Raw genomic sequence first — 22,383 nt, forward strand, 5'->3', positions numbered from 1 at the left:
ACAATGAGAATGAGCTGCGCTTCTCCCATCCCAAGCAAAGGAATGCCAGGGAATGGGATGTTTCGTCTTCTTGTATCTACCTCAGCTTCCTAACTGGGAAGAAGGCTTATTAGTTAGCAGCTGCTGCTGCAGACTTAGCAGCATAATCACATCAGGCTAAAATATTGTTTTGGGGAAGTTTTCACAAGATGAGTTGCTACTGGGGTTGAAAGAGAGGAGGTTTGTTTAACTTCTCAGGGGTGGACTTCTGGAAGACTTCATGGTTTTTTAAAATAAAAATAAAGAATTGTTATTTGGCATCCAGGTTCCTCACTAGATTCTGGGGATTTTATGGAGGCCAAATTTAGAGCCTCTTAAGAATCCAATCTAAAGCCTATTAAAATTGATAAAAAGACTTTCATTAACTTTAGTGGGAGTTGGATGAGGCCCTAAATGAGAAGTGAACAAATTGACATTTATTTCTCAGGCGCACAGAAAATGCCATCTCCAAACCACCTGATTTGTTTTGTTTTTGTTTTCAGTGGGCTGAAGGTTACTTTACAGTGCTATCTGGAACCCAACCAGAAAGCTTCAGCCTGCAATGCATTAACAGTGGTTTGTCCTTCTAAATGGAAGCCTATGATTAACAAAGGAATATAATGTATAGGTGTGCATGACAAGAAATTGAAGTGGGGAAGAGTAGTATTAGGAAAGATCTGAAGTACTGGCCCAACTAGCCTTGTAGCAATTAGTCATTGACTCTAAAGAGGAGCTGTCTACTTAACTTTTCATCTGGAGTAAAGATGCCACAATATCAGCAAACATTTGGAAGATGTTAAGGGGAAGGAATTGTGACTGGAGACAGTAGCATATAACATCAAATGACAAGGGTGCTGGAACAATTTGTACAGTGGAGATGCTGAGAGCCTTTGAACCAAACTGTAAACCCCGTATCTGATGGAAACCACTTCAAGCTAGGGCATGCAGCAGGACCCCCAGAACTCCTAGTTCTAGCACCAATATCAAATGATCATGAATGTAAATCTAGTCTGCAATATACATGGCTTCCCAAAACATCTAGTTACTTAACAAGCAAAATTAAGGAATCACTTAGCTTAAATTTGTGGAAAATCAGACACTAACCATAAGAACACCATTTAGCTTTTATATCCTCCACTTCCTACTTTTAAAAACCTACTCCTACAAGGAACAGATAGATTTTGTTTATAATAGTGCAATTCACTCTGTTGCTACCATAGATAGAACCATAGAATATCAGGGTTGGAAGGGACCTCAGGAGGTCATCTAGTCCAACCCCCTGCTCAAAGCAGGACTGATCCCCAACTAAATCATCCCAGCCAGGGCTTTGTCAAGCCTGTCCTTAAAAACTTCTAAGAAAGGAGATTCCACCACCTCCCTAGGTAACGCATTCCAGTGTTTCACCACCCTCCTAGTGAAAAAGTTTTTCCTAATATCCAACCTAAATCTCCCCCACTGCAACTTGAGACCATTACTCCTTGTTCTGTCATCTGCTACCACTGGGAACAGTCTAGAGCCATCCTCTTTGGAACCCCCTTTCAGGTAGTTGAAAGCAGCTATCAAATCTCCCCTCATTCTTCTCTTCCGTAGACTAAACATCCCCAGTTCCCTCAGCCTCTCCTCATAACTCATGTGTTCCAGTCCCCTAATCATTTGTTGCCCTCCGCTGGACTCTTTCCAATTTTTCCACATCCTTCTTGTAGTGTGGGGCCCAAAACTGGACACAGTACTCCAGATGATGCCTCACCAGTGTCGAATAGAGGGGAACGATCACGTCCCTCGATCTGCTGGCAGTGCCCCTACTTATACATCCCAAAATGCCATTGGCCTTCTTGGCAACAAGGGCACACTGTTGACTCATATCCAGCTTCTCGTCCACTGTAACCCCTACCTCCTTTTCTGCAGAACTGCTGCCTAGCTATTCGGTCCCTAGTCTGTAGCGGTGCATGGGATTCTTCCGTCCTAAGTGCAGGACTCTGCACTTGTCCTTGTTGAACCTCATCAGATTTCTTTTGGCCCAATCCTCTAATTTATCTAGGGCCCTCTGTATCCTATCCCTACCCTCCAGTGTATCTACCTCTCCTCCCATCATACTTAAGTTTTAATATGTGCAGGAAAAAAATCCTAGTGTCTTAGTTTCTCGTTGTTCTCTGTCTCAATTCCCCATTGTCAATGTTTTTCAGTTGTTTATAGCTTATGATTTTACAGAATGTTCTATTCTTCTTTTGCTTCCTCTCTGGCACACCCTCTAGCTTTGCTAATGAGGTTTTTCTATGTAAAAGTGGTTAGACTTGTATTTCTATAACTTTTTGTTATAAAACCACTGTGACCCTAGAACCTCTTAATGCCAACTGGCAAGTGTCTAGACAGATGCGGCAGAGCCTTCCCAAAAGTGGGGGGGCCGGGGGCCTCTGTCCTCCATAGCCTTGCCCCTTCACTTCCCCCCAAGACCCTGCATCTTCCCAGGATCCCACCCCCACCCCTCCTCTTCCTCCAGAGGCCCCGGCCAAGCTGGAAACCAGACTGAGGCTGGGGTGTGCCCCCCCCACATGGGGGGGGCAAAAGCAGCTCCCTGCCTGTGTCCCTGTCCCCTGGGTCCAGCACCCAGGGCACGTGGAAGGATCCAGGCTCCTCCCCAGCTGCTCGTGCAGCTCTTACCCCGACTCTCCTGTGGCTGGGGGGCCGGCCATGGTAAGAGCTGTGGCGGCAGTTGTGGGGAGCCACAGCAAGGACCTTCCACCTGCCCTTGGGTGGAAGGTCCAGGGGGTGGGGCCATGAGCAGCAGGATGCTCTTGGGGGGGCCCCTTGCACCACAGGCAGGTGGAGGCTCCTTGCTGTGGCTCCCCACAGCTAACTGTATGGCTCTTACCATGGCCGGGCTGTGGCTCCGAGGCCCTGCCCCTCCGCTGGAGCCCAGTCGGGGTAAGAGCTGCGCGGGCAGCTGTGCGGAGCTGGCACGGACCCTCTACCTCCACCTCCACCTACCCTGGGCTGGTCAGAGATGCCGGGGGGAGGGGACATGGGCCGGGGGCTGCTTTCGGGCCCCCTGCACCGAAGGAAGGTGGAGGCTCCACATGGCTCCCACAACTGGCCAGGCTCCACCAGCTGCTGGCCTGGCTGGGGGGTGGGGCCTCCAGGGGAAGAGGAGGGGAAGGGGGCAGGGTCCACCATGGTGAAAAGTGGATGGGTCAGGCCTGTCTATTTTCAAAAAGTGGGAGAGCTATGGCCCCCCTGGCTCCCTCTGTTCCGGCACCACTGGATCCAGAGGGGGTCACAGGTATCTCCTGATTCTAGGATGTACATTCTGGTTACCCAAATAATGTCATGTGAGGGCTCAAATGAAAGCCTGTGTCACACTGGTCATCTATACCATTTTGAAATGTATGTACAAATACTATGTAAGACGTTATGTATATCTAACTGAAAATACATTCTTAAAGGCTGTATCAAGGTATTAGTCACCAGCAAATGTGAAAAACAGCTTTGTCAGACGCGAAATGTCCATCCCTCCATCTGTTCACATGTAAATTGAATATTGTATCATTCACAGTGTGTCCCCTATCAGCAGTCTGAACTGAATGCAAGTGAAGGATTATAAGAAAGAACTTCAGAAACAAACGACTAGGAAGAGAGAAACCGTGCAGGGAAGAGAAAGACTTCAAGGTGCAGAGAATCCTCCAGCAAGTGACCCCGTGCCCCACGCTGCAGCAGAAGGCGAAAAATACCCAGGGCCTCTGCCAATCTGCCCAGAAGGAAAATTCCTTCCCGACCCCAAATATGGCGATCAGCTAAACCCTGAGCATATGGGCAAGACTCACCAGCCAGACACTCAGGAAAGAATTCTCTGTAGCAACTCAGATCCCACCCCACTAACATCCCACCACAGGCCATTGGGCATATCTACTGCTAGTAGTCGAAGATCAATTAATTGACAAAATTAGGCTGCCTCTGACCCCCACCAATCTATGCAAATAAGCAGAAGGGCAGGAACATTCCACTGTGTATAGGAGTGCCCTAGGAAGCAGGCCTTCCTAATGTGTCTGTACATGAGCTATTCTGAGGGAGACATGGACAGCTAGTGTTTATGCTGCTGTCAACAACTAATGCTAGTTGGCAGACAGAGGGGATGGCTGTTGCTCAAGCTCAGAGGCACGGCAGGAGGCACAGGACAGTCCAGTACTGTAGACCTTCTGATTAGAACCTTGCCCTGGGCAGTGCACGTACCAAGGCTCTTTCCCTCTCTTCTCTGGTAGCACGCACCCTTTGCATGTCAGCGGTGTTCTGAGGGGACAACCAAGTTCAAAGCTTTTTTTCTTTCAAAATGTGTTTCCTTCTGTATGAGGAAACTAATAAACACATATAGACAAGGGACTATAGAGTGCATGAAACTACTTGAATGGACCAGTAATCTTGGTGGGTAGAGAATTAGGTTCAGGTATCAAAACATCTGCTTTGTTTTTTGTTTTGTTTTTTCAGATACCACTGTCGGCGTGTCATTACCCGCAGACTGTGTGAATAAATACCAAGCAGCACAGGTGGAGGCAGGTATTATTTTAGCATTTTAACCATCCCTCCCATCTTCAGCGAAGAAAAGAGATGAGTTTATTTTATTCTGAATCCTGTAATCTGGTTCTAAAAATTGGCATCTGGGTATAAAGATAATTTGTGACCTGTGAGCTTTCTTAGCAGGCTGCTGACAGACCACCTTAGCACAGAAGAGGAATCCAAAAGGTTGCAGAAGACAGCTCCTTCTACAAGACAGTGTTTTGGAAGAATACGAAGAGTAAGTTTTTTTGACTAGTTGACTTGCAAAACTCTCTCTCCATTCCAGGCTATTTTAAAGGTTCAGTCTTCTGCTTGCATTTCTACTTGTCCCCTAAGGGGATGCCCATTCGGTTTCTGCTGGGAAAGATGGATGGGTCTGGCCCTCCATCAGTCACTTAAAGACTGAACAAACAAGCAGAATCAATAGCCTCTTTCATGCATTTTATCTCTTAAGGACCAAGACCACTCTTTGCAACCTCTCCTATTTCTGTTTCCCCATCCAGCTCCTGTCTTCATAAATATGACAAATTGCACTGCGCTATACAAACTAGTCTGCCACAGTAGACCCATCTGTAGCACTGAATAGCCTTTGCAGAAATGCCACTTGAGGGAATAGCTCTTCTTTTTATGAGAGGCTTCATTTTCAAGCCCTTGGAGGGGAACCATGCTGCCTTTGAAACTATTTCTGTATACCCAAAAAAAAAAAGGAGTACTTGTGGCACCTTAGAGACTAACAAATTTATTTGAGCATAAGCTTTCGTGAGCTGCTACTCTGAAACCTGTCATTATTTCTGTATAGTTGCCCAGGGATTTTGTGGAAGAGTGTGTGTGTGTGTGTGTGTGTGTGTGTGTTTGAGAGAGAGATCTAGTTGGTTGTCAAAATGAAGACCGATGGCAGTGGATTAACTCTAATAAACACCATAACTTTATTGTCCTTGAGTCCTCTACTTAACTCTAACTAGAGAAGTCTAGTCTTGTCTACCCTCTCATCTGTCCCATGCCACCTAGTGATTTAGCAGGGAATTGCAGCATGTTGTAGGAGAACTGCAACTTAAAGGATAAATTAATAATCTTATGTTTATTGCATGGATGTGTTAATGGGAAGTTATATGCTTATGCTTATGTAACCCACACACCTCCTGGGTGTGGCATTCTGTCCCCCATAGTGGCACAGAGACCACTTAGCATAGCTCAGTGGGGGAGGGATAGCTCAGTGGTTTGAGCAGTGGCCTGCTAAACCCGGGGTTGTGAGTTCAACCCTTGAGGGGGTCATTTAGGGATATGGGGCAAAAATTGGTTGGATGAGTTAATTGAGCAGGGGGTTGGACTAGATGATCTCCTGAGGTCCCTTCCAACCCTAATATTCTATGATTCTAAGGCTGAGGAGCCGACTCATTAATATCTAAGTGCCATATGGCTTTTAGCTCATGCAGTAGAGGCTCATGTATTTACCTCCAGAGGTCCCAGGTTTGATCCTGCCCACTGACAACCGGGGTCTGTCAGTGTTACACTTACTTACCTTTTTCATCCTTTGACCATTAAGAATTTATTTGCTACTTATTGATTCCGCAAAACTATTAGTTCATAAAGTTTGTATATCCTGTATGGTCTGCTTTCTTACTTCAGAAATATAAAAGTAATTAGAAAGGATGTGATATCCTCTTCTGGACCTTTCATTAAAAGAAAAGAGACAACTGAATTTGCTCTACAGCTGGAAAATTTAATGTTGTCCTCCCAGTGTTTCTTTTCCTGGATGTATCTTTTGTTACATGCAGGCTGTTTAGCTTTACATGGTTAACAGAGCTTCTCATTAAGACTGTGTACTGTCACTGCTTTTGTATCGCAGACTTAGAGTTCAGTGGGACTTAGCCCCATTCTGTGAAGGCATACCCATGATTTGCATTGTGGTTGACCCCTTCAGATCACATGCTTCCTGCTAATCATACCTCTAATACCTACCATATAATTTACTGCATCTAACCATTCACTGTAAACTCAGTTCAAACCAACAAGACCTGAGCCTCAACAATTCTGCATTTCTCCATGTAGACCAACAAATGTCAATTCCAATTTTGACACAACATTTTTGAGCCTGAAAAAAAGTTCAGACAAAAACCTACTGGTTCAATAATTGAGTGCCAATTACAAACTAGGGAAGTTCTGCTGTGGACCTTTGGCATAGCTCTATTTCTAATCCTGTCTTCTGAGATCTTGCCAATAACTGTAAAAGCTTGATTTAAAGTGATCTGCTACGTTCCATAATTATAGGGAGTTTCACTATTCCTCTTTGCCATGCCATCGGTCTCTCCATATTCAAGTCCTTCCCTACGACTCACTTCTTCCATGATACTTTCAAGATGTGAACAAAGACAAACAAAAGTTTATATAACACAAAGTTTCTCTGTGTTTCCTTGTGCAATCCTATCTTTCCTATTTTGTTTCTTAGCTTGTTAACTCTTAGATGTGTAAGCTTTTTGTGTCTTGTACAGCACTGAATACATTGTCCGTGCTTAAATAAATACTGGGATTTTGGAATTAGACAAATTCAAAATCTAAACTTTTATGTTCCACATTACTTTTGCTATTGAATTAGATCATATTGTGCTATGGAATATTGATACATATTATGCAAATCACTACCACAAAGTGCAATAACTCATGATTATTTTTGTTTGGACCAGATATAATTGAGCAGTTCCAGACCCGGACTTCTTGTCTGCAGTTTATTGAGAAACATTACTTTTTTTTTCCTTCTAGTTCTTCAAGAAGTGTTCAGGGTATGGGAGGGAATCCCTTCAAAGATTTCTGAATTCTAGTACACAGGATATAACCTATCCATTTCCACCAATATGTTGGTGGCCTAAAGGGAGTAGTCCAACACTGATTATAAGTATACCTCCACATTTCTTGTACTAGGAAGGTACAAATTAACTATACTTAAGAATTCCACAAGTGTGCTCAAAGTCTATTTTAAGTGGTTAACACACTAATGATACATTTTTCATTAGGCAAAAGTAGTTCTGAGAAAAAACAAAACACACCAAACACAGCAGAAGTATTTTTCATTTACAGCATGAGCCTCTCCCCTTCAAATCCTTCCCCTGTTTTCCTTTACTGTATCCTGTTGTAATATTCCCTTTGGAAGGTCTATTATAGAGTATTTTATACAGATTCTGAAAACTTCCTTCCTGGTGTTTGCATCCTCTCTTCAGATGTCAAAATCAAAAATAATGGTCCATTGCTAAACTTTTTGGGAGGGGAGAGAGTTTGCAGTCTCCACACACTTGACAAGTCAACATATTTTGTGTGGTGTGAGGGACCTAGTGTATTCCAACAGTAGTTCACTGTTAGCTATTACAAGGAGGCGGCATTGAAATTCAAGGCAAGCTTTGAAAATTGTCAGTATTTTCTGATCCATGTCCGCAAATGAAAAGCAAACAGCTTCTATATTATCAGGAGCATTGTGAATATGACACAATGTCTGAATGTAAATGGCAATTTCCCTTGTAATACATTAATGTAAAGTTATTCTGTCAGCAGTAGGAACACATTTCTATAGTCCATTAAATGATTGCTACTGCTGAAACCTTTGACAGTTAAAAATAGTGTATGTTCTTTAAATACACAGTAAGAGTTGTGCTCTGATGACAAACACATGAGTTAGTTAGCAGGGGAAGTGTAGGTGTAGGATTAATGCATCAGCCTTAAACTTCTGGAGACCTCAGTTCATCTCCTGTCTTGGGTTATGTACAAAAAATAGTTTGGGAGTCCTAGTCCTAGTTTCTCTTTGTTGGTATTGCAAAACTCAGGATGTTTCTTTCTCTGCTCCAGAGAAGCCTAAGACTCAGAGAGCAAAATTGTGTGTTGCAGGCCAGGACTGAGGTTCATTGGCAGAGCTGTGTAAAGAAATTTACATGTCACATATGTGACTTAAGCACCTACCTTTTACCGTTTGTAATGTATTTATAAAATGCTCCTATCACATTCTTTAGGTGCACATATGTCACTGATATAAGCCCACACATTAAATAATATCAGAATTAACATAATTCTGCAGAATTCATCAAACACAGAAGACCTCAAAGAAAGATCTGAATGTTTTTGAATTTTTTTAAATTGTCATAAAGTCTAATTTACTTAAAGCCTTTTTGATGTGTTAGAGCATGTTCATGGTGAGATGAGCTCTAATGGGGATGGTGTCCCTAGCGTCTGTTTGCCAGAAGCTGGGAATGCGCGACAGGGGATGGATCACTTAATGATTACCTGTTCTGTTCATTCCCGGTGGGGCACCTGGCATTGGCCACTATTGGAAGACAGGATACTGGGCTAGATGGACCTTTGGTCTGTCCCAGTATGGCCGTTCTTATGTTCCCTGAAGGGAAAGAGCACTGAAATTTTGGGCTGATCTTCACAAATTCATTTGTAAATTAATTAAGTTAAATACTGTGCACAGAGGACCATTGATGCCTGCAGACAAAACGTTCACTCTTCTTTACAAACAACTCCTGCCGCAGACCTGACAAACTCACTGCACCTAATACATCACTTCCGGTATTTATCCATGAAGGGTAGCATGTGAGGTCTCTACCTAAAGCTTGCAATTTACCAATGCTCACAGTCATTGCAAGATGTGTGTATGGGAAATATTTAAGGAATAATGTAACTATATCAAAAATTATGCCCTTATGGTCTTGGAGTAAAAGTGAGCCAGGGCTCAGTGATGGTCCATTCAAGAAGTTGAGAGTTGTCACCCCTTCCTGGCTAGCCAATTACATAATGTATCACTCAACTGTCCGCCATTGCAGTAACAACAGAAAAGCCAATGGAAAACCTTTAAGATAAACTGTAAGTATCAAAAACAGTTGGAGGTAAAAAGGAACATTGTAACAGACAGGGGATCACCCTGTCTGCCAATAAATACAAAAGACTGATTCAGTATATCATAGGGTGGAGAAAGATGCTCAGCATCCATTTGCTGAGGAGACATCTTGCTGAGCGGGGTGTTTCCCTCTTTTAGGTTTTGTGTTTGGTTTCATTCAACTAGATTTCCACTCGTTATAGTTTTCTACAATAGACAAGGGGGAGGGAGGGATAGCTCAGTGGTTTGAGCATTGGCCTGCTAAACCCAGGGTTGTGAGTTCAATCCTTGAGGGGGCCATTTAGGGATCAGGGCAAAAATTGGGGATTGGTCCTGCTTTGAGCAGGGGGTTGGACTAGATGACCTCCTGAGGTCCCTTCCAACCCTGGTATTCTATGATTCTATGACAAGGCCTGAATTTGTAAGGGAGAAGATTTAAACAAAAAAAAAAAATTAGGCCTTTGCTAGACCGCATAAAGAAACAAAAAGAGGCACAAGTCCTCCGGCAAAACCGTTACCAAACAGATAGGCCTTGTATTATGCAGTGTAGGTCAGCAAACCAAGGGCTTTTTCTTTTTACCTTTGGGTTTGCAAGTAGATCTTTTAGAATAAAGCAGCACTTGTTCATCTGAGCTTTTGGGGTTTATCTGAACCAAACTGAGATGTATTTATACGTTCACCTAATACTGTTTTCTAACTTGCAATGGATGTTGTTAAAATAAGAGCCTTTTTTGTGTGTATATATATCTTCAGGCCCCTTTCTCCCCCTACCCCCTTTATGCACTGCACTCCTCATGCATAAATAAATAGCCAGAGCAAACTTTTAATTTTCATAGAAGTGGTGCTCTGCCTATGTGTTACTTGAACTCACTTAGCAAAACAAAAATTAATTGAAAGATATGTACCCCCCTAGGTTTTCTGAGATAGCTAGGCTAGCAACATTGACTGCTTCAGTGGCCAAGCATCCTACTTGAAATGGACTTGACAACTGAACAAAATCTGTGTGTATTGGAAAAATTCTATCTGTTTAGAAGGAAATGATGCTTTTAAGAGGATGGTGTTTAATGAAGAGTCAATAGGTATCTCGGGTTATTGTTCCTCCTTCCTCCCCCTACCCATCTTATAGATAAGTATGTTTGGGTTTTTTCCATGTTTAAACTACGACTGAAGTGGAGAAAGGGGAAGACACTTCTTCCCAGGAAACGGACACTACAGTGAGTGTGGTCAGAAAGAGACCAGTTCAGCTGTTGCACGGCACACTGCTTTCAAGCACGGTTTGAAATAAGTGACATGCTGTAAATGAGCTTAGGTTGCAGAATCTTTCAGTGCACTCCCCCTCCCTGCCTTACTACTTACTCAAGCCAAGTTCCCATTATTATTTATATCTTTGCTTAGAGCCTCAAGTCAGCTAGGTGCTGTACAGAACTCATAGCAAAGACAGTCTCCCAAAGAGCTGACAATCTCAATTGAAATTGGTGGAAATGTTGCCTCAGTGAAAACTGTAGAATAAGGCACCGAGTGGGCACTTTTCCTTTGCGTTTCTGCAAGCTGACTTTGTACAACATTCCTAGCCTGCTGCTAATAACTTTCCTACCCACACTCTCTGCTTGATCCTCACACCTGTCCACAGCCTTGGTCCTGCAAACAGATGCATCAGTGCAGACCCTTGCACTTGCATGAAGCCCCATTGGCTTAATTGGGATGCCGTTAGGGTGTAACATTCTGCACTGATGCATCTCTTTGAAGTATTGAGGATTAATTTGCCTGTTCTGGACCACAAAATCCTAACTTGAATTTGCACCTTTGAAAACTCCTAGTTTGTGTATGTGGGCTTCACACACTACAGACCTCAGCTGGGGTAAATGCTGCCGAATGCTTTTATGTTTGAAATGGGAGTCGATCAAAGCACACTACAATAGTGTTGCTGTATCCAGTATTGTGTACTGGGAGTAGTAGTGTTTGATTTACGAAAAACCAACAGGAAGCAGAAAATGTAAGTGGGTGTGTGTCACAGTTGGGTCAGGGGCTGCTGCTGCTGCAAGTGCTTCTGGAGCTACAAGATTGTTGTCTTAATAAGAAACCTTGTTGGATTTTGCTCTTTCGGTCTCTGTCTCCACTACTATGCCTCTACTATGGAACTTTTAACGTGCACCAGCAGTCCACACGGCCAGGGAGTAAGCGGCAGGCCAGTGCGCTGTAGGTTTACACCCCAGGTTGCTACGCACTAATTCTCCATATAGACAATTCCTAGAGAAAACTGCCTAGTCGTCTTACAGAGAGGTGGGTAGCACAGTGGTGTCAATGATACCTGTATAATAGTCATGCACACTGAGATGGCTGCCATCTCTGCTCCAGGGAGGGCCTTCAGAAGACTTGCTGGTATTATATGTGGTATGTACAGAAGGGCTAAATTACCTCTAGGTAACAGATACTGTCACAGATGAGTACAAGATGTTGTTGTCTCACATAATAGCAATCCATTTCTTCTTGTGGTGTGAAATGTAATTGTCTTTTTAGAGACATTTCAACAATATTTTTTGGCTAGGTGTGGAGCTGAATACTGTGGCTTTATATTAGAAGTCTGTAGACAGTGGTTCTTTGAAGCTGTGTCATTAAGCCTGACAGCATGACGTAAATAGAATTGTTACAGTGACATTTACAGTTTTACTTGTTGAATTAATGTACAAAGCCACCTGCAAAAACAGAATGTTCCTGTGTAAAGAAGAACGCTAAATGCCATTATTTAAGCTGTAGTGCAAATAAAATATTCCATCCAGTTTGTGTCAGCATCCCACGTCAACAAAAATATCCTCAGTGTGTGGTGTTTGTGCCAAAAACAATATAGGGCTAAATTCTCTGTGGACTTACAATACATGCAATACTACTGATGTTACTACTGATTGTATGGGTGTGGCAGAGGGCAGAAATCTTCGTTTTGCATGACTGCGAGGTTGGAGAACAGCTTGAGCCTCTGGAAGAGCATTAAACTTACAACGCAGGCGGCTTTGCTAAGGAGGCATATGTGATACAAACTCAAGTGCACCAGGGCAGAAACAAATTGAATAGACATGGCAAAGAATGTGAGGAGAAGGATTTTTTCAATTGCTTAAATACCACTGCTAGGAGCCAGGGTAAGAAGGAAGAGGAATTGGAAATTCTTATTTCTGAGAAGAAACTGGATATAATTGGCATTATGGAAACCTGGTGTGACCCTTCCCATGATTGGAATGTTAAAATAATTGATTTTCATTGGGCCAAAGAGAGAGTGCGAGTGACTCTATCGCCCTGCAGTAAGAGCACTCACCTGGGAGACCGGGGTTCCTGCCCTTGATCCAATGAATATTTCAGTATTTCATACGAAGTTCAACAGCTTCGACAAGAGAGACTCATCCACCCCTAGAATGCCCCATAGCTCAGGGCACTCACCTGGGAGGTGGGAGACTCAAGTTCAGGTCCCTCCTAATTCAGAGCGGGGGCGGGGGAGGGATTTGAACCTGGGTATTTCACATCCTGGGTGAGTTCTCTGACCACTGGGCTATATGGTGACAGCAGCACTGTTTTGTGTGAGACCCAATCCGGTAGGTGTGCACTTAAGTGATCTCTGAGAACGCCTATCAGATTGGGCACCACAGACAAGAAAGGTAGAGGAACGCCTAGTTTGTGAATCCTACCAGGGTTTACCCATGAGTTAGGTGCTGAGCTGCTCAGTGCTGTCAGGACTTAGATGGCTTTGCACATGCCTGCCTGGCCAAATTTAGACACCTAGGGGAGTTAACCAGTAGGTGCCTAGGAAATTTAGGGAACTTCTGAGGGGTGGTTTTTTGAATGCCAGTGGCATCTAAATGTTGGATTTAGGTACCTAAAGTGGCAGTTTGGTGCCAAAGTCCCCCTTGTAAATACCTAGGCCAAGGAATGCAGGCCACACTCATAGAATGGGGGACTGTATCCTGGAAAGCAATGATGCTGAAAGGGATTTAGGGGTCTTAATGATCAAGCAACTGAATATCAGTGGCAAAAAGGGCTAACTCATTCTGTGACTGTATAAACAGGGAATAGCAAGCAGGAGTAGGGAAGTGAGTTTACCACTGTATATGGAATTGGTGAGCCCAGTGCAAGAAATACTGCATCTCATTCTGGTGTCCACGCTTTAAAAAGGGTGTTGAAAAATTGGAGAAGGTGCAGAAAAGAGCCACACAAATGATTTGAGAGTGGAGAAAATGCTTTACAGTGAGAGACTTAGTTCAGTCCATTTAGTTTAAAAGAAGATTGAGAGGTGATTCTATTACGGTGTGTAAGTACCTTTACGTGGAGAAAATACCGGGTACTATGGGCCTCTTTCGTCTAGCACAATAAGGCATGACAAGAACCAAGGGTTAGAAGCAGAAACCTGACAAATTCAAATGAGGCACCATTTTTTAACCGTCAGGGTGATTAACCGTTGGAACAAACTACCAAGAGAAGTGGTGAATTCTCTGCCTTTGGGTGCATTTTTGGAAGATATGTTTTAGTCAAACACCAGTTATTGGGCTCAGTAGAGGCATAACCGAGTAAAATTTAATGGCCTGTGATACATAGGTCAGACTAGATGATTGGATGTTTCTTTCTGGCCTTAAACTATGAATCTATGAAATTGGTTTTAAAAATAAAACTGAATGTAAAAGTTAATCTGAGGATAGCTTTTGTGTCTGGTGCATGTCTGTATGTACTAATTTGAACAAATGGTTTTGACAGATCCTAGCTAGCATCCTTTACTGGCCTCCCACTAGGACAGCTGGGAGAGAAATCCAAGCCCCTGTGCTCTAGATTCCCAGGGTGTTTCAAGCCCCTGGAGCCTGAACCAAGTCCAGCCATTGCCCCAGTCTCAGGGTTTCTAGGCATGTTGTCATGGTGCGGATTTTCTGTCTGGCACACTCCCTCACCCTCAGATGGTGGGACCTGCTGTCCTAGCCCCTCTGGGCACAATGCTGATCCTTCAGACTCCCCAATATTCAAACACACCGCTCCTCCAGATTTCCACCCCTAAGCGATGCAGTTAAACCAGCGTAACCCTTCGTATAGTCAGCACTATGTTGACGGAGCTACCCCCTCTCGGGGAGGTGGAGTACCTATGCCAATGGAAGAACTCCTCCCGTCAGTAGAGGTAGCAACTTCTGTGAAGCACTACAGCGGCGCAGCTGCCGCATTTAAAATGTAGACTGGCCCTAACTCTTCGTTGTGAAGCAGTCAGCACACTCACACTTTGCCCAGTCTAACATCTTTATGCTCTTTTATCCTTAATCCTGTAAAGCACAGGAGAGTAATAGATCATACAGAACAATACAACAGCATAAATGCAGTGTCCCTCAATAGCTCACCCTTCCATTGGGCGTCCTTGGGGGATCATCTGTGTGCCATCAGGCAGGCAGGCAGACTGGCGGAGTCCTCTACCTCCTTTCTTCTCTGTCCCTGCAACAGCCTCCCTCATCTTAATCTGGTGCAAAATGGGGATCACCTCCTTTTCTTCTCCTCCTGGTAATTTTCCATTACTTCCAGCCCACCCCCCTTCAGACAAGAGGAGGGAGTGATTTCTCCCAGCTACAGCAAACCCATTGTCCCAAGCTATTTACTTTGAATATGATCAGACCTTGAGTGCTGATGACTCACCATTCTCTGGCCTGGCAAAAATACGACACAGCCTGCTAACTCAGACTGGATCCACATACATGTAGGCTTTTCCATGACACACTAACTTCATGATACAATTCATAAAATCATCTACAATTCAGAGGTGATACAGACAAGACCCCCAAATTGTCTCACTTTTATAGTAGACAAGTGTTATTTATAAATTATTAAGACAGAAGGGACCATTGCGATCATCCAGTCCGACCTGTAAATGAAGCAAAGAGGCCTGCCAGTGCCTGGGACCCTTTAGATTTTCAGTCAAACGCTCTCCCAACTGAGCTACTGTGGCATCGGCTAAACTATGGGATCTTTACCCAGGTTAAATAATTCTGCCTTTTTACATATAATCAATAGGAAGAAGATGGCTTCTTGGTTAAAGCTTAAGAGTGACTGTCACGAGCTCTGTCTAGATCTTACTTCTGCCACAGACTACCTATATAATTGTGAGCAAGTCATTTGACCTCTGTGCCTCAATTTCCCCATCTGTGAACAGTATTTGTTTCCTTACCTCGCTGGGAGACGGTAAAGCAAAATTTATGAACATTGAAGTGCTTTGAGATCTTTGAAGGTGTTATCTAAGTGCAAAGTATTATTGTGGGGGAAAATAGTTAATTTGAAAATTGCTGCAGTGCATGGGAGATTTCTAGCGCATCAAAGCACTTTCATCTCCATGGATGGATTCCCTTCATTTTGGTGAGAAATCCACTCTGAACTTTGAGGAGATAGATATAATTGTCATAGGATTGGTTATGTAACAAGCTTGTTTTTCAATTTAACTAATGAATGTACTGAAAGCCAAGATTAATCCTTTAATTTAACTTTTCTCCTGAGAGAGAATATATAGAACATGTTATTTGTAGTATTATCATCTGATAGGAGACAAAGAGAATTTGTAGTTTTATTAGGTGCCCACTAAACATAGGGTGACCATATGTCCTGTTTTGGCTACGACAGTCCCCTTTTTAAGCCCTGCCCCAGACATCTCAACTTTTTTGGCAAAACTGGACATTTGTCCTGTTTGTTCCTGCTAACTGATCATCAGTTGGCAGAGCCATCCCATCCATAGATGGACCGGAGCAACTGCCCTGGGCCCTGTGCTTTGGGGTGTCCACACTTTGGGACACAGGGTCCAGGGCGGCCTGGGGGAGTTAGCAGGGAGCCTGGTGCCAGCAGCAGCGAGCGATCCGGCCCCAGGCCGCTCTGGCCCCCCCTCCCCCCCCAGCTCCCTGTGTTGCTTGGGGGAGGGGGCAGAAGTTGGAAAGAATTGGGGCTGTGGCTTGGGGGAAGAGGTGGAATGGGGGTGGGGAGGGGGCGGATCAGGGATGGGAAGGGGTGGAGTGGGGCAGGGTGGGAAGAGGCGAGGTGGAGGCTGGGGCTCGGGGGAAGGGATGGTGTGGGAGCAGAGGGGAGGTTGTCCCGGGCCCTGCACCCCCCCTAGGGACAGCCTTGTCAGTTGGCAAAAGCAAACAGAACAAATGCACAGTTTTTGCCAAAAAAGTGGAGTGCACCCCCTTAGTGGGGTGCAGAGGAACGTTGGCGGGGGGCCTGGCAACATGAGGCACTGGGTGGTGGGGCTCGAGCTGTTAGCCCCGGTGGTGCGGGGCTCAGGCTAGTGGTGACACCAGGCGGCTCAGGCCAGCCCCACACATTGTCCCATTAACTGTACATCTGGATAACCTGCATTACCAACAGTCCCAGGTTTACAATGGCGTCAGTGGGGCCATGGAGCCAGGCCCATGCTCAGAAGGGGCCCCAGCCTGTTCCAGTTGCACTGTGTCCTGAGACCCCGCCAGCCTGCTGGCTCCCCTTCACCCATCACTTGCTCCTCTTGGCCTGCCCACTAGCTGGCCAAGGGCTCTTCTCCACCCCCTGGCCTCACCTGTCAGCTCCTCTCTGCCCCCTGGCCAGACCCCAGTGCACCTCCCGCTCCAGGCAGTCTCTGATTCCCACCACCTATGGGGCCCCGCCTGTCCCCCTGGAGCTGAGCCGCCTGGGACTGGTGCAGAAGCCAGGCCAGTCTTGGTCAGTTTGTGGGGAGGAGGCACAGTGGGTGGGGGCTGTGCTGGGCCCCTCCAGGCAAGTGGGTCTTGAGGGAGCCTGGCCTGGCTGATTGCCAGTCCGGAGCAATTCCCTGCCCCGGGACCAGCCCTGGCTGCACTGCCAGCTCCACCCAGCAGACACACTCGCCTCCAAGCAGAGCTGGTGAGTGCGGCCGAGAGGCAGGGCGTGAAGGAGTGGGTCTCTTGGGTGGGGAGGTGTCTGGGGTGGTGTGCTGGGCTGTGAGGGGGTGGGGAACGTGTGTGTTGGGACACTAGGGAGTGGGGGTTCTGTGGGGGGTGCTGGGCACTTGTGGTGGGGCTGTGGGTAAGGGAGGCACTGGGCAGGGCTGGTGTTGTACAGGATGCTGTGCATTTGTGAAGGAGGCCTGGGGGGCACTGGGCATAGCGGGTTCACCGAAGCTCTTGCCATAGGGAGTTGGGGGGAGGGTGTTCGTGTTGGGCAGGGGGGATGTGTGGCACAGCATGGGCCTGCCCCCAAGGGGAAGGGGTATGCTGGCAGCACAGGGCTGGGCGGGCCAGTTTGCATCTGGCAACTGCCAGTTTGTAAATAGTGCCCTTGCACCGGGCTGGGCGGAGCAGGGCCGCCCCTGCCATGCCATGCCCCATTGATTCTGGCTGGCCCCTTGCTCTGGGGACTGACCTCCCCATGCCATGCTCCATTGCCTCCATGGGGGCCCACAAATATGTTTGGAGCCGGGCAGTGATAAGCTGCCAAAATCTTAACAACTGGTTCCCTCCTCACCCCACGAGGGGGTCGTGGCCCACCCCTGCCCCCCGGAACTCCTGCCCCATCCAACCCCCCACATTCCTTGACGCTCCCCCCAGGACCCCTGTCCCATCTACCCCTGTCCTCTGACTTCCCCCAGAACCAGGCAGGAGGATCTCATGGGCCACCGTAGTGGGTGCCCACCCCGCCCCTAAGAGCCAGAGGGACCTGCCGGGGGACGAGCTGGGGAGGTCCGGCAGTGCTTACCTGGGGCAGCTCCCAGGAAGCATCCGGCAGGTCCCCCTGGCTCCTAGGTGCAGGGGAGCGTAGCTGGGGGGGAGCAGGGGGAGCGGTTGCTGCCCCCACTGATCACATCAAAAGTGGCACCTTAGGCACCAACTCCGTGGGTGTTCCGGGGCTGGAGCACCCACGGGGAAAATTTGGTGGGTGCAGAGCCTCCACCGGCAGCTCCGCGCCCGGCCCCAGCTCACCTCCGCTCCGCCTCCGCCCCTGAACGCGCTGCCCCGCTCTGCTCCTCCGCCCCCCACCCCACCCCCCGGCTTCCCGCAAATCAGGCGGCGGCTTCGCGCTCAGGCCCAGGGAGGCAGAGGTGAGCTGGGGTGGGGAGGGATTCCCATGCACCGTCCCCCCCCCCCCCCCCGGTAACCTGCTGCGGTGCAGGCGGCCCTCCTCGTGGCCCCCCCGGCCCCAGCTCACCTCCGCTCTGCCTCCCCCTCCCTGGGCCTGAGTGCGAAGCCGCCATTTGCTTCTCAGCCCTCCCAGACTTCCCGCACAAACAGCTGATTCGTGGGAAGCCAGGGGGGCGGAGAAGCAGAGTGGGGCGGTGTGTTCAGGGGAGGAGGCGGAGCGGAGGTGAGCTGTGGCCAGGTGCGTGGCGTGGCGTGGAGCTGCCAGTGGGTGCTCTGCACCCACCAAATTTTCTCTGTGGGTGCTCCAGCCTCAGAGCACCCATGGAGTCAGCGCCTAAGGTGCCACTTTTGGCCAGTTGTTAAATTTAGAAGCCCTTTTAGAACCAGTTGTCCCTATGAGACAACCGGTTCTAAAAGGGCTTCTAAATTTAACAGCCGGTTCCAGCAAACCGGCTCCAGCTCGCCACTGGAGCCCGGCCCACAAGAGGTTAATCTGGCCCTGATTACCATAGACATTTCAGAAGATGGAAGACCCACTTTATTCACTGTAGAGTGTATTGGTGTGAATTTCAATCCATCTCCAGTTAGATTTACAGGCTTTCGGCATCTAAGCTCTTCCTAAACTTAAAAGTAAGTTTGCTCCTATAATTATTTTCGTTTTTAGCACAACATGTGCTATTAATTTGTCTGACAGAAACATGTTTAATGCTGTGCTTGGTCAACCCGTGAAAAGTGTAGCTCTCACCCTGATGCTTATTTGGTTAATTCATAACAAGTGGTGATTTTTAGTTTGGTGTCTTTTAATTTCTCTTTTTTATTATGGCCAACCTCTATTTCTCACTTGATTAGATTTCAAATGGTAATTTAGAAAGTAAGACAAATTAAAAGACATTTTTTTACTGGGTTGGGCAGGAAATGGGGTGCGGGAGAGAGTGAGGGTTCTTGCTGGGGGTGCGGGCTTTGGGGTGGGCCCAGAAATGAGATGTTCAGGGTACAGAAGGGGGGTCAGGCTGGGGCAGGGAGTTGGGGTACAAGAGGGGGTGAGGACTCTGGAGTAGAGCTGGGGAATGAAGGGTTTGGGGTGCATGAGGGGGCTCCAGGCTGGGGGGTGGGGCCGAGGGATTCGGAATGTGGGAGTGGGATGCAGATTGAGGCAGGGAAGAGGGTAAGGTGTCTGGGCTGCAGGTGCTGGCTCTGGGGTGGGGCCAGGGATGAGGGATTTGAGGGTGCTCAGGGCTGGGGCAGGGGGTTGGGGCTCAGGGTTGGGGCATGGGCTTACCTCATGGGCAGCTCCCAGTCAGCGCAGTGCAGCAGGGGAGCTAAGGCAGGCTGCCTGCCTGTCCTGGCACCCAGTGGTACTGGAACATTTTTAGTAGTGGGGGGTTCTGAAAGCCAGCTGTGTCTCTGGGAGTGGGGGACATGGACAGGGTAAGGGGGCCGAGGCCACAGCTGGGGGAGGGCATGGGGCCAGCAGCGGAGCCCTGGGCAGGGGCCAGCAACCAGGAGTCCACGTGCGGGGCCAAGAGAAGAGCCCCAGACATGGGGCTGGCATGGGGCCAGCAGCTAGGGCCCCAGGAGCAGAGCCCCACATGTGGGGCCAGGAGGCCCCAGGAGCAGAGGCCTGGGAGCAGGGGTGGAGCTGGCATGGGGCCCCAGAGCCAGCAGCCAGGACCCGAGCCTGGCTCGGGTGAGGTGAGGTGTTGGGGGGGTGGAGGGCTGGGAGCAGGGCATAGGTGCAGGAAGCACCCCCCGCACCCCTACTTCCTGTACCTATGCTAGCATCACGCTGCACATGCCCTGGAAGTAGTGAACAACCAGCAGGTCTGGCTCCTAGGCGGGGGGGCCAGGAGGCGCCATGCTCCGCTCTCGCCCAAAGGCACCGCCGCCAGCTCCCATGGGCCAGGAACCGGCCCATGGGAGTGTGGAGCCAGTGTTTGGTGCGGGGGCGGCCCACAGAGCCTCGTGGCCCCCGCACCTAGGAGCTGGACGCGCTGGACGCTTCAGGGGAGCAGCGGGGTGTCAGCCAGTACAGGTAGGGACTAGCCTGCCCTAGCGCTGCAGCACCACTGACCAGACTTTTTAACGGTCCAGTCAGTGGTGCTGACCGGAGCCAGCAGGGGCCCTTTTCCACTAGGTGTTCTGGTCAAAAATTAGACACCTGGACACCCTGACGTCTACACATCTATTTTACAGCCACAGCCCCATGAGTCTGAGTCAGCTGTCCCCGGCCAGCTCTGGGTGTTCAATTGCTGTGTAGACATACCGTATAGTGCCAATTGTGAGGGCCCTTCATAGAACTTCACAGTAGAAGGTGTTTTCAGTCTGGCATCACTTGACTAGTGGTTAAAAGAGAGTCCATAGGCCTGTCTCCTAGCAGACTGGTACTCAGTGCTCAGTGGTTATGAGAAAGTCCATAATAAACTCCCTTTCCAGTGTGGTACAATCAACCAGAAGACTATATTTCCTGGTTTTGTAATCTGATTTAAAATGTTCATTCCCCAAAAGGAGAACAGAAACAAAGACAATGTTTACTAAATTGGATGGTTAGGGGCCATTTCCCCTGACTCCGCCCTTCCGAACTCAATGGGCCAAATTCAGACCTGGCATGAGTGGAAGCAACTCCATTGAAATCAAGGGATTTTTACTCACTTATGCCCAGATCTGAATTTGGCCCACTGGTTTTCTTAGGGCTGTATATGGGTAACCAGAGCCAGGCTCCTCTCTCAGCAGTGTGTTAACCTATTGAGAGGAATGGGGAGGTTCACCCCCTCTGAGTTATTGTTCCAGCCTGTCTTCAGACCCAGACAGATGTCTCTGCCTGGGTTACACTTAGGTCACATTTTCAATGCTTTTTTGTTTTTAATGAACGTTTAGATTCCGATGTAATCACATGACTCCAGGAACTGGGGCCCTAACTGCAGGCCTTTAGTATCCCTGCCTTGATGCAGCCTTGGGAGTGTAAATGAAGGCAATTCTTGGCACTCAGGAAAATTCATCCTGAGGGTTGGACTTGCAGATGGCATCCAACATTGCAGAAGAGCAGAGATGGGGACTGCAGCAGTGATTATTCAAGGGACTCTGCATCTTCTGCATATTGCACAGCTTGGTTCCATGCCATCTCCATGTAGCCCAGCATGCAGGGTATTATTGGGATTGGTGTAGCTGCTGGCTCCAAAGTTACAGATATCTACTGGCCACAAATCCTCCTTTGGAAGGACTGAATCAGGCTGTAATAGTGACCATCAGCAAGCTGCACAGATGACCACAGACTAGTCTCACTTCTGACCATAGCCACCATAGAGTTCCCTGCAGAAAGTTCTGGTATGTGTGAGGAAGGGCAACTTTACCCTTTGGGAGAAACTTCAGTTAAGGCTGCATGGACAGTATATTTATAAAAAAGGACTAATGCTCTTATCAGAGCTCCACACAGATGACACCTATAATAATATTATCTAACATTTTGATTATTACAATTTTCAGTAATTTGACTCTTCTAATCTACTCATTTGTATTATACTGAGCCCACACCATGTGCCAGCGAATACACTAGAAGCTGAAGTAACTTAACTGAAGAAAATGAATAACTGAATAAGCCCAGTATGACAAAATGTACACTATGCCGTCCTGATGTAAATATTTTCAGCAGTTTGGAAGGATAAAATGCCTTCAATTAGAAAGGCCTCTCATTAAAATCAGATGGGATATACCAGCATTTGTTGTGGTCAGTCAATTGAGGCAAACTGTACAACGTGTTAAACTTAAAGACAGCAAAACTGTAATGAACCATTTTTTTGGTTTTGCATACCACAAGCAAACTTCTAAATCATGAGGTGCAATTTCATTAACTGGTACATCTCCAGCTTTAGACCTTCCAGTCTTTGT

The 22,383-nt window shown here is 47.2% G+C and overlaps 1 protein-coding gene across 6 annotated transcripts in view; it reads left to right on the forward strand.

Annotated features, from left to right (window-relative positions):
• Positions 1-22,383, forward strand: part of LNX1 (ligand of numb-protein X 1) — a 374,186-nt gene that overhangs the window by 242,819 nt on the left and 108,984 nt on the right. For 5 of the 6 annotated variants that reach the window (XM_075127920.1, XM_075127918.1, XM_075127921.1 and 2 more), the window contains 3 exons: positions 3,569-3,681; positions 4,495-4,559; positions 4,708-4,801. The gene's annotated coding sequence lies outside the window, so the exon portion shown is untranslated. Of the gene's footprint in view, positions 1-3,568; positions 3,682-4,494; positions 4,564-4,707; positions 4,802-22,383 lie in introns of all 6 variants that reach the window. The other variant, XM_075127919.1, reaches the window with a different exon arrangement.

Source organism: Caretta caretta, chromosome 4 (assembly GCF_965140235.1).
Source record: "Caretta caretta isolate rCarCar2 chromosome 4, rCarCar1.hap1, whole genome shotgun sequence".
In the NCBI taxonomy this organism is placed as follows: domain Eukaryota; kingdom Metazoa; phylum Chordata; order Testudines; family Cheloniidae; genus Caretta; species Caretta caretta.